Source organism: Salvelinus fontinalis, unplaced genomic scaffold (genome assembly GCF_029448725.1).
Source record: "Salvelinus fontinalis isolate EN_2023a unplaced genomic scaffold, ASM2944872v1 scaffold_1144, whole genome shotgun sequence".
Lineage (NCBI taxonomy): Eukaryota > Metazoa > Chordata > Actinopteri > Salmoniformes > Salmonidae > Salvelinus > Salvelinus fontinalis.
This window is the reverse complement of record NW_026601353.1, coordinates 26,210-37,163: the sequence shown is the minus strand read 5'-3', so window position 1 is coordinate 37,163 and position 10,954 is coordinate 26,210.

Below are 10,954 nucleotides of genomic sequence, written 5' to 3'. Positions count from 1 at the left end.
GGGCCTGTACAGCGGTAGAGGGATGGGGCTGGGCCTGTACAGCGGTAGAGAGATGGGGCTGGGCCTGTACAGCGGTAGAGAGATGGGGCTGGGCCTGTACAGCGGTAGAGGGTTTGGGGCTGGGCCTGTACAGCGGTAGAGAGATGGGGCTGGGCCTGTACAGGGATAGAGAGATGGGGCTGGGCCTGTACAGGGGTAGAGAGATGGAGCTGGAATGACCCTTTCGTTGCCTCCCAGGCCTTACTACGTAAGGAATCTCTCCTTGCTTTACACTGCTACACTGTTTTGTCCATTAAGCATTTTTAGATGCACCACAGGACATGCTCACTGCACTGATTAAAGAGCTGAAGTACGACTACTATGATAATTGGTGTAATGGAGCAGTAAATGTACCTTATCACAGAGACAATCAATTCATGAAGTTATTGTACTGCTGGAAGGAAACACTAGTCCAGTAGAAACACTAGTCTACATAATGTCTGGTGTGGGGTCCCTCAGGGATTGTGTTGTGTGCAGTGCAGATGCATGGTTTTGCTAAAGCTTTGATGTAATTTTGTTTTACCTTCCTTCTCGTCAATCTGTTGGCAGTACGTGCTATTTATAAGACAAGTGAGACTATGGAAGAAAAGACGTAGCTCAGTCTGACTGATGAAGCAAACAGGCGGGTTGCAAAGAAAAAGACCACAAAATGCCATCTTCATTCTCTACCTCTTTCTCTGCTCTCTCTCTTTCTCTCTGTTCTCTCTCTCTGCTCCCTCTCTGCTCCCTCTCTGCTCTCTCTCTCTTTCTCTCTGCTCTCTCTCTCTGCTCTTTCTGCTCCCTCTCTTCTCTCTCTCTTCGCTCTCTCTCTGCTCTCTTGCTCTCAATTTCAATTTAAGGGCTTTATTGGCATGGGAAACATATGTTAACATTGCCAAAGCAAGTGAAGTAGATAATAAACAAAAGTGAAATAAACAATACAAATGAACAGTAAACATTATACTCACAGAAGTTCCAAAAGAATAAAGGCATTTCAAATGTCATATTATGTATATATACAGTGTTGTAACGATGTACAAATGGTTAAAGTACAAAAGGGAAAATAAATAAGCATAATTATGGGTTGTATTTACAATGGTGTTCGTTCTTCACTGGTTGCCCTTTTCTTGTGGCAACAGGTCACAAATCTTTCTGCTGGGATGGCACACTGTGGTTTTTCACCCAGTATATATGGGAGTTTATCAAAACTGTTGTCAAATTCTTTGTGGATCTGTGTAATCTGAGTGAAATGTGTGTCTCAAATATGGTCATACATTTGGCAGGAGGTTAGGAAGTGCAGCTCAGTTTCCACCTCATTTTGTGGGCAGTGTGCACATAGCCTGTCTTCTCTTGAGAGCCAGGCCTTTCTCAATAGCAAGAATATGCTCACTGAGTCTGTACATAGTCAAAGCTTTCCTTAAGTTTGGGTCAGTCACAGTGGTCAGGTATTCTGCCACTCTGTACTCTCTGTTGAGGGCCAAATATCATTCTAGTTTGTGCTGTTTTTTTGTTAATTCTTTCCAATGTGTCAAGTAATTCTCTTTTTGTTTCCCCATGATTTGGTTAGGTCTAATTGTGTTGCTGTCCTGGGGCTCTGTAGGGTCTGTTTGTGTTTGTGAACAGAGCCCCAGGACCAGCTTGCTTAGAGGATTCTTCTCCAGGTTCATCTCTCGGTAGGTGATGGCTTTGTTATGGATGTAACGATTGTTCTCCTCCTCGTCTGAGGAAGAGCAGGGATCGGACCAAAACGCAGCTTTTGTGGAGTACATAATGAATTTATTCAAACAAGACGAACACGAAGCACACTTGAATAAATTACAAAATAACAAAAACGACGTAGACCGACCTGGACATGAGAACTTACATAACACGAAGAACGCACGAACAGGAACAGACTAAACAAACGAAACAGTCCCGTGTGGTACATACACAGACACGGAAGACAATCACCCACCAACAAACGGTGTGAACAGCCTACCTTAATATGGTTCTCAATCAAAAAACGAAAGGAAACGTAAAACACCTGCCCCTGATTGAGAACCATATCAGGCTAATTAACAATGAACCTAAACATAGAAACACATAACATAGAATGCCCACCCAGCTCACGTCCTGACCATACTAAACAAAGACAAAAATAAAGGAAATAAGGTCAGGAACGTGACAATGGAAGGTTTGGGAATCGCTTCATTTTAGGGGATTGTAGAATTTAACAGCTCTTTTCAGGATTTCGATAATTAGCAGCTATCGGCCGAATTCTGCTCTGCATGCATTATTTGGTGTTTTACATTGTACACAGGGGATATTTTTGCAGAATTCTGTGTGCAGACTCTCAATTTGGTGTTTGTCCCATTTTGTGAATTATTGGTTGGTGAGCGGACCCCAGACCTCGCAACCATGAAGGGCAATGGGTTCTATAACTGATTCAAGTATTTTTAGCCAGATCCTAATTGGTATGTCACATTTTATGTTCCTTTTGATGGCATAGAAGGCCCTTCTTGCCTTGTCTCTCAGCTCGTTCACAGCTTTGTGGAAGTTACCGGTGGCACTGATGTTTAGGCCGAGGTACAGTATGTATAGTTTTCTGTGTGCTCTTGGGCAACGGTGTCTAGATGGAATTTGTATTTGTGGTCTTGGCAACTGGACCTTTTTTGAAACACCATTATTTTTGTCTTACTGAGATTTACTGTCAGGGCCAAGGTCTGACAGAATCTGTGCAGAAGATCTAGGTGCTGCTGTAGGCCCTCCTTGGTTGGAGACAGAAGCACCAGATCATCAGCAAACAGTAGACATTTGACTTCAGATTCTAGTAGGGTGAGGCCGGGTGCTGCAGACTATTCTAGTGCCCTCGCCAATTCGTTGATATATATGATGAAGAGGGTGGGGCTTAATTAAGGTGCATGTCTGTCTCACCCCACGGCCCTGTGGAAAGAAATGTGTGTTTTTTGCCCATTTTAACTGCAAACTTGTTGTTTGTGTACATGGATTTTATGACGTTGTATGTTTTTCTCCCAACACCACTTTCCATCAATTTGTATTGCCAAATTGAGTAAAAGCTTTTTTGAAATCAACAAAGCATGAGAAGACTTTGCCTTTGTTTTGGTTTGTTAATTTCAATTAGGGTGCGCAGGGTGAATATGTGGTCTGTCGTATGGTAATTTGGTAAAAAGCCTATTTGACATTTTCTCACTACATTGTTTTCACTGAGGAAATGTACGAGTCTGCTGTTGATGATAACAAAGAGGATTTTCCCAAGGTTGCTGTTGACGCATATCCCACGGTTGTTATTGGGGTCAAATTTGTCTCCACTTTTGTGGATCGGAGTGATCAGTCCTTGGTTCCAAGTATTGAGGAAGATGCCAGAGCTAAGGATGATGTTAAAGAGTTTAAGTATAGCCAAATGGAACTTGTGGTCTGTATATTTTATCATTTCATTTAGGATACCATCAACACCACAGGCCTTTTTGGGTTGGAGGGTTTGTATTTTGTCCTGTAGTTCATTCAATGTAATTGGAGAATCCAGTGGGTTTTGGTAGTCTTTAATAGTTGATTCTAAGATTTGTATTTGATCATGTATATGTTTTGCTGTTTGTTCTTGGTTGTAGGCCCAAAAAGATTGGAGAAGTGTTTTATCCATACATCTCCGTTTTGGATAGGTAACTCTTTGTGTTGTTGTTTGTTTAGTGTTTTCCAATTTTTTCCAAAGTGGTTAGATTCTATGGATTCTTCAATTACTTTGAGCTGATTTCTGACATGCTTTTCCTTCTTTCTCACTAGTGTATTTCCATATTGTTTTAGTGATTCAACATAGTGAAGGCTCAGGTTTTCTGGGTCTCTATATTTTGGTTTGATAGGTTTCTCAATTTCTTTCTTAGGTTTTTGCATTCTTCATCAAACCATTTGTCATTGTTGTTAATTTTCTTAGGTTGTCTGCTTGACATTTTTAGATTTGATGGGGAAGCTGAGAGGTCAAATATCCTATTTAGGGTTTCTACTGCCAAGTTTACACCTTCACTATTACAATGAAACATTTTGTCCAGGAAGTTGTCTAAAACGGATTTCATTTGTTGTTGCCTAATTGTTTTTTGGTAGGTTTCCATACTACTTTCCTTACATCTATAGTATTTCTTAACATTATTTAGTTACTTTGGCATTTATTCCTCATTTTTAAGTATTGCTCTGTTGAAGTAGACTGTGATTTTGCTGTGATCTGATAAGGGTGTCAGTGGGCTGACTGTGAATGCTCTGAGAGACTCTGGGTTGAGGTCACTGATAAAGTAGGCTACAGTACTACTGCCAAGAGATGAGCTATATGTGTACCTACTGTAGGAGTCCCCTCGAAGCCTACCATTGACTATGTACATGCCCAGCGTGTGACAGAGCTGCAGGACTTGTGACCCGTTTTTGTTGGTTATGTTGTCATAGTTCTGCCTAGGGGGACATATGGGGGAGGGTATGTGTCACCTCCAGGTAGGTGTTTGTCCCCCTGTGTGCTGAGGGTGTCAGGTTCTTGTCCAGTTCGGGCATTTAGGTCAACACAGACTAGTACATGTCCCTGGGCCTGGAAATGATTGATTTCCCCCTCCAGGATGGAGAAGCTGTCTTCATTCAAGTATGGGGATTCTAGTGGGGGGATTGGGTAGCACACAGGATGACATTTTTCTCTGTTCAGATAATCTCCTTTTGAATTTCTGGCCAAATATATACTTTTTCCTGTTTTCATTAATTTAATAGAGTGAGTTAGGTCTGATCTATACCAAATTAGCATACCCCCTGAGTCCCTTCCCTGTTTCACACCTGGTAGTTCGGTGGATAGGACTACCAGCTCTCTGTAACATTGAGGGCAACCAGTGGGTCCATCTCCTCTATACCATGTTTCTTGTAGGATGACAATGTCTGTATTTCTAATTTATTTGGTGAAGTCCAGGTTCCTGCTCTTTAGGCCAAAGGCAGATGACCTCAGGCCGTGGATATTCCAGGATGAGATAGTGTAGGCTTTGTGTTCCATAAAGTGTTCAATGTTGTTGGTCATGTTGTTTGGCCTCAGACCAGGTAGTATGAGCAGAGCCTGCTGAGCATCTGGTACATGCCATTGGCTTGGGCTAGTGTAAGAGTGGGGGTTGAGCCTGTTTGCCTGCTCACGGCCTGGGCGTATGTGTGGCTTTCATGTTGAGGCCCTCTTTGTGGGAGTGGGGTGCATGGGGTGGGCAGGAGGGGCATAGGTCTGATCTGAGGGTGCCTATATGGGGTGTGGGCATGGTTGGTTTGGGGGGTATTCATTGGTTGGGGTGGGGGCAGGGGCGCAATATGGGGGAGGGATGTTAGGACGATTCTAAGGGCCTGTGACTGACAGGGGCCCAATTTATTTATTTTTTAACATTAGGTCAACAAAATGCAATATTACATTATTAACCTATCATCATTAATATAATATTTTATTTACAATGTACTAAGAGAGAGCCTCTGTATTGCCCAACCCCCCACCCATTTTTTCACAAAGGAAGGTGGGTGTAGTCTGTGAGTGGTGGAAATTAACCTATTTGCTTAGTCCATAGTGAAATAGGCTACTTTTGCTCCCCTAACATTAGTTACTTAATATCTTCACAGAAAATTCTGAGTGTTCACATTTCGCTCCTCTTTTAGCCGACATTTAATCAATGCAGGCAAACTTTTAGCAAGCTATTCATACTAAATCAGTTGTCCCTGCCTGGTGCCAGGCCCAACAGATGCAGCTTCAGGCTCAGCAGCCCTGTCTCCCCATCCCCATAGCCCTGAACCAGCCCTGTCTCCCCATCCCCATACCCCTGAACCAGCCCTGTCTCTCCATACACATACCCCTGAACCAGCCCTGTCTCCCCATCCCCATACCCCTGAACCAGCCCTGTCTCCCCATTCCCATACCCCTGAACCAGCCCTGTCTCCCCATACCCCTGAACCAGCCCTGTCTCCCCATACCCCTGAACCAGCCCTGTCTCCCCATCCCCATACCCCTGAACCAGCCCTGTCTCCCCATACCCCTGAACCAGCCCTGTCTCCCCATACCCCTGAACCAGCCCTGTCTCCCCATACCTCTGAACCAGCCCTGTCTCCCCATACCCCTGAACCAGCCCTGTTTCCTCATCCCCATACCCCTGAACCAGCCCTACTCCCAACTGAAGAAGGCGGTGAGCAGCATTGTGTTGAAGGACATGTCAGTTGGCATAATTGCAGGGGGTCCGTGGGAATTTGTGGGACTATCCTACCGATCCTTGACTTTGGCGATGTCATTTACAAAATAGCCTTCAACACTCTACTCAGCAAATTGGATGTAGTCTATCACAGTGCTATCCATTTTGTCACCAAAGTCCAATATACTACCCACCACTGCGACCTGTATGCTCTCGCTGGATGGCCCTCGCTACATATTCGTCGTCTTTGCTAGGTAAAGCCCCGCCTTATCTCAGCTCACTGGTCACCATAGCAACACCTGTAGCACGCGCTCCAGCAGGTATATTTCATTGGTCATCCTCAAAGCCAACACCTCCTTTGGCCGCCTTTCCTTCCAGTTCTCTGCTGCCAATGACTGGAACGAATTGCAAAAATCACTGAAGCTGGAGACTTATATCTCCCTCTAACTTTAAGCATCAACTGTCAGAGCAGCTTACCGATCACTGTACCTGTACATAGCCAATCTGTAAATAGCCCATCCAACTACCTCATCCCATATTGTTATTTATCTTTTTGCTCTTTTGCACCCCGGTATCTCTACTTGCACAGATGTGCATCATCTGCACATCTATCACTCCAGTGTTAATGCTAAATTGTAATTATTTCGCCTCTATGGCCTATTTATTGCCTTACCTCCCTAATCTACATTTGCACACACTGTACACAGATTTTTCTATTGTGTTCTTGACTGTACGTTTGTTTATGTGTAACTCTGTGTTGTTGTTTTTGTCGCACTGCTTTGCTTTATCTTGGCCAAGTCACAGTTGTAAATGAGAACTTGTTCTCAACTGGCCTACCTGGTTAAATAAAGGTGAAATAAAAATACAATTTTAAAGAAATTGCTTTTTTTATTATTATGAAAAAAATAAAACTGATTAAATCCTTTTCAATGATAAGATTTCAAACACTGTAATTATTTTTCCACATAATGATCATTATATGAAACAAAAACAGCCTATAGTCTGTATTGGATGCTGGACAGTTTGAAGCATTGAGTGACTCAGTCTGTCAAGTGACAGCCAATGTTAAAATAATACCTTCAAGTCATATGGCCAAGGTATGTCTCCATGGCTTTGATGCAGACTGAAATATGGACATCTAGTGGTGGTGATACACAACTGCAGGTAATTTGGGTAAATATTCTGCAGGATTCAGTGCTGTTAAATTTTTTCCGTGGTGCATGCAGTTAATTTAAGTCAACAAAATGGTAGTAACTGAAATGTTGGTTATGATGTTATTACAAATGGTATTCTATTATAGGATATATTATCATATGCGTAATGTACACTCTACAGAGCCAGGACCCTCTTCAAGTGATACAGTTCTGTCAGGGAGGAGTGTGGGAGTGGAGGAAGAGGTGAAAGACAGTGCCGGCAGTACCAATGCAGATGATAAAGGATGGAGCAAATGAGAGAAGGTGCACAGAAAGAGACAGACAACGTAAGGATTTAAAAAAACAAGCTGTAGATGGCTAGTTATGTGGAAGAGATTCAGAGGAAGAGCATTTTCTATCAGATGACTCAGGTTTGTGACCAGCAAAAATAACTGATATGGACAGAGAGACTATTGTTAGGGAATTGGCAACAAGAGACGAAGACCTAGAAATGCCACAGGATTCAGAGGGAAAGCCATTCCCAGAATGCTTGCAGTATACTAAGGCAACCAATGGAAGAGAAAAGCTGAAGAGAGACTGGGTAATTCATAGCAAAAGTACTAATGCACTATATTGCATCCCATGTGTGCTTTTCTCCCATGAACCAAAAATACCTTCCCATAGTGCACTGAACAGTCAACACGGATATAAAATGTCCCATGTGAAGTGGTGTTGTATGGATGATACATTTCCAAGCCATGAGAGGAATAAGGCACACAGAGACTGCTACTTGAAGTGCAAGAATTTGCAAGAACCTGTAATGGCAGTTAGTCGCATTGACTGTCAGTTGCAGAAGCAGATACAAACAGAAACTGAGAAAAATAGAGCCCTCTTGCAGAGAATCCTAGATGTAACACTGCACTTGGCATCAAGGAATTTACCTTTCAGGGGTAAAACCAAAGTCCCAGATGACATCCACAATGGTAATTTCCTAGGTACACTAGAGCTCGTCTCATTACGATCCACTGCTGAATGAGCACTTACAAAAAATCAGGGACAAAAAAAAGGAACCAGGCTGACACAGTATCTGAGCTCTGTTCATTCAAAATGAGTTCATTGAATTATGTGTCAGAGGAGTTTTGAAAATAATTCTAAAGGAAAGGGAGGATGCTATTTATTATTCAGTCATCTGTGATGCTATGCCAGACATTTCCCATACTGAGCAGAATGTTGTTCTCATAAGATATGTGAGTTATAACAAAGAAACAGATGACTGGGAGATCACTGAACGGGTTCTTGAATTCAAGGACTTTCACAAAAAGACAGGAAGTGAGATAGCAGAGCTGATTGAAAATGTGCTTCATGACCAAGGGATAGACATTGGAGATGGCGAAGGGCAGGGGTGTGACAACGGGGCAAACATGTCAGGGAAAGTCAAGGGAGTCCAAGCCCAAATATTACAGAAAAATCCTCTGGCTACATTTTCACCTTGTGCCTCCCACACCTTAAATATTGTAGGTGTGCATGCTGCAGTGTCAAGCCCAGAAGCATCAAAACATTTTGGCTGCATCAATCGCCTTTACACACCTGCTAGTGCCAGCCCAGAGCGATGGGCCATCTACAAAAAGAAAACAGGTTGCTCTTTGTATCGCCTCTCCGATACTCGCTGGAGTGCAAGGATTGATGCTGTTAAACCTGTAGTAAAACACCTACCTTCTGTCGTCAAGGCCCTTGATAGCATACTCGTGACATGCAGTCTCACCAGTGAGGCCAGATCAGAAGCTAGTGGTCGGAAGAACTACTTAATGTCATTCAACGCTATTGTCCTCCTCACTGTCTGGCTGAAAGTACTGCAATGCATTGAGGACAGCAATGTGATTCTCAAGTCAGGAAAATCTCCCTTGACACAGAGGCAGCCAATATCAGAGCCTTAAAGGAAGAGATACAGGCTCTTAGAGATGGATTGGAGTCTCTCCTGTCTGAGGAAACACTGACTGCTACTCAAATGGATGTTGCACCTCAATTTAGCAAGGAACACAGCCGCCAGAGGAAAAGGAAGAGATTCCATGATGAGACCTCTCAAGAGGAGACAGCTCAGGACAGTGTAGCAACGATGTAACGGACACAGTGTTTTTTACTGCTATGGACGACATCATAAGTGATTTGGACACTAGGTTCCACACCACCGCAAAAATTGTTATATAATTTTTTGTTGTTCTGAAAGTTGGACAGATTAGTGAGGATAAAATCCCTTCTGTGTGCCAACCCCTGATCATAAAGTATTCCAGAGATATTACAGCTGAGTTTCAAAATGGAGTAAGACTGGAGCCAGGATCGCCTGGATGGATACCAACTACCGGGAGTCCATCAGCCCATTTGAACGCCTGGCGATTTGTCTCCGGTAAGCTACATTCTAGTACATTTTTAAAGCCTTTGATACCATCATCGATTGATACATTATTTTTATGTGCAACCTAGCTAGCTAAAGGGCTCTCTAGTTAATAGTCCCTATTTGATATCAGATGTACTTTTACAGAATGTTCATTAGGACTATAACTTTTCCCAAAGTTGGTTTATAATCCTTTTTTAATTATGCAATGTTACCAAATGAAAATAAAGTTGAGGTGCCTTCTGCCCTGATGAAGGTAGGCTAGTCTTCTCCAGGATCCATTGTTGTTCAAGACAGTTACAGTCATTCATTACATTCTTATTCCAAAAGGTTCCAAAAGTGTCCTTCTGCTTTCCCCATAGGATAACCATTTTTAGTTCCAGGTATAATACATAATACATGGAACCCAATAGGGTTCTACTTGGAACCAAAAGGGGTACTACCTGGAACCTAAAAGGGATCTCCTATGGGGACAGCCGGAGAATCCTTTTAAGTAGATAGTACCATTTTTTCTAAGAGTAGAGTTGGCCTGGGCTAGTTTATTGATATAGTCATAGACTGAATTGTAGAGTTTCAAGGCATTGTTAATGATGGTTGATGAGTATTACAATATAATTAGTAGAGCATAATATACTGTAATGAGGTAGATATATGAGTAGATATAATATGTGGGTGGAATTCAATTTACACACACTATTGATAATTACTTTGAATTATTTTTTAGATTCTTGGCGACAGGGGAATCCTACAGGACCATTGGATTCAGCTTCCGAGTTGGACAGTCCACAGTGGCAGGCATTGTCCTCTCTGTGGCACAAGCCATTTGGGACTGTCTGGTTGGTGAATACATGCCTGTCCCCAAGGAGGAAGACTGGAGGGCCATAGCTGCCGAGTTCCTGGAGAGGTGGAATTTCCTCAACTGTCTTGGCTCCATTGAAGGGAAACATGTAGTAATCCAGGCTCCACCGTGCTCAGGTTCGCAATTCTACAACTACAAGGGTACATATTCAGTTGTACTCTTGGCTGTAGTAGATAACATCTACTGTTTCCGTGTTGTCGATGTTGGTGCTTACGACAAGGGAAGTGATGGCGGGACCCTCCAGGACTCTGCCTTCGGCCAGGCACTTCAGGATGGCACCCTGGAGATTCCACCACCTGCATCACTCCCTGGAGCTGAAGACCTGGGACCTGTTCCCCACATCTTCGTTGGTGACAAGGCCTTCCCTTTACGACCCAACCTCATGAGG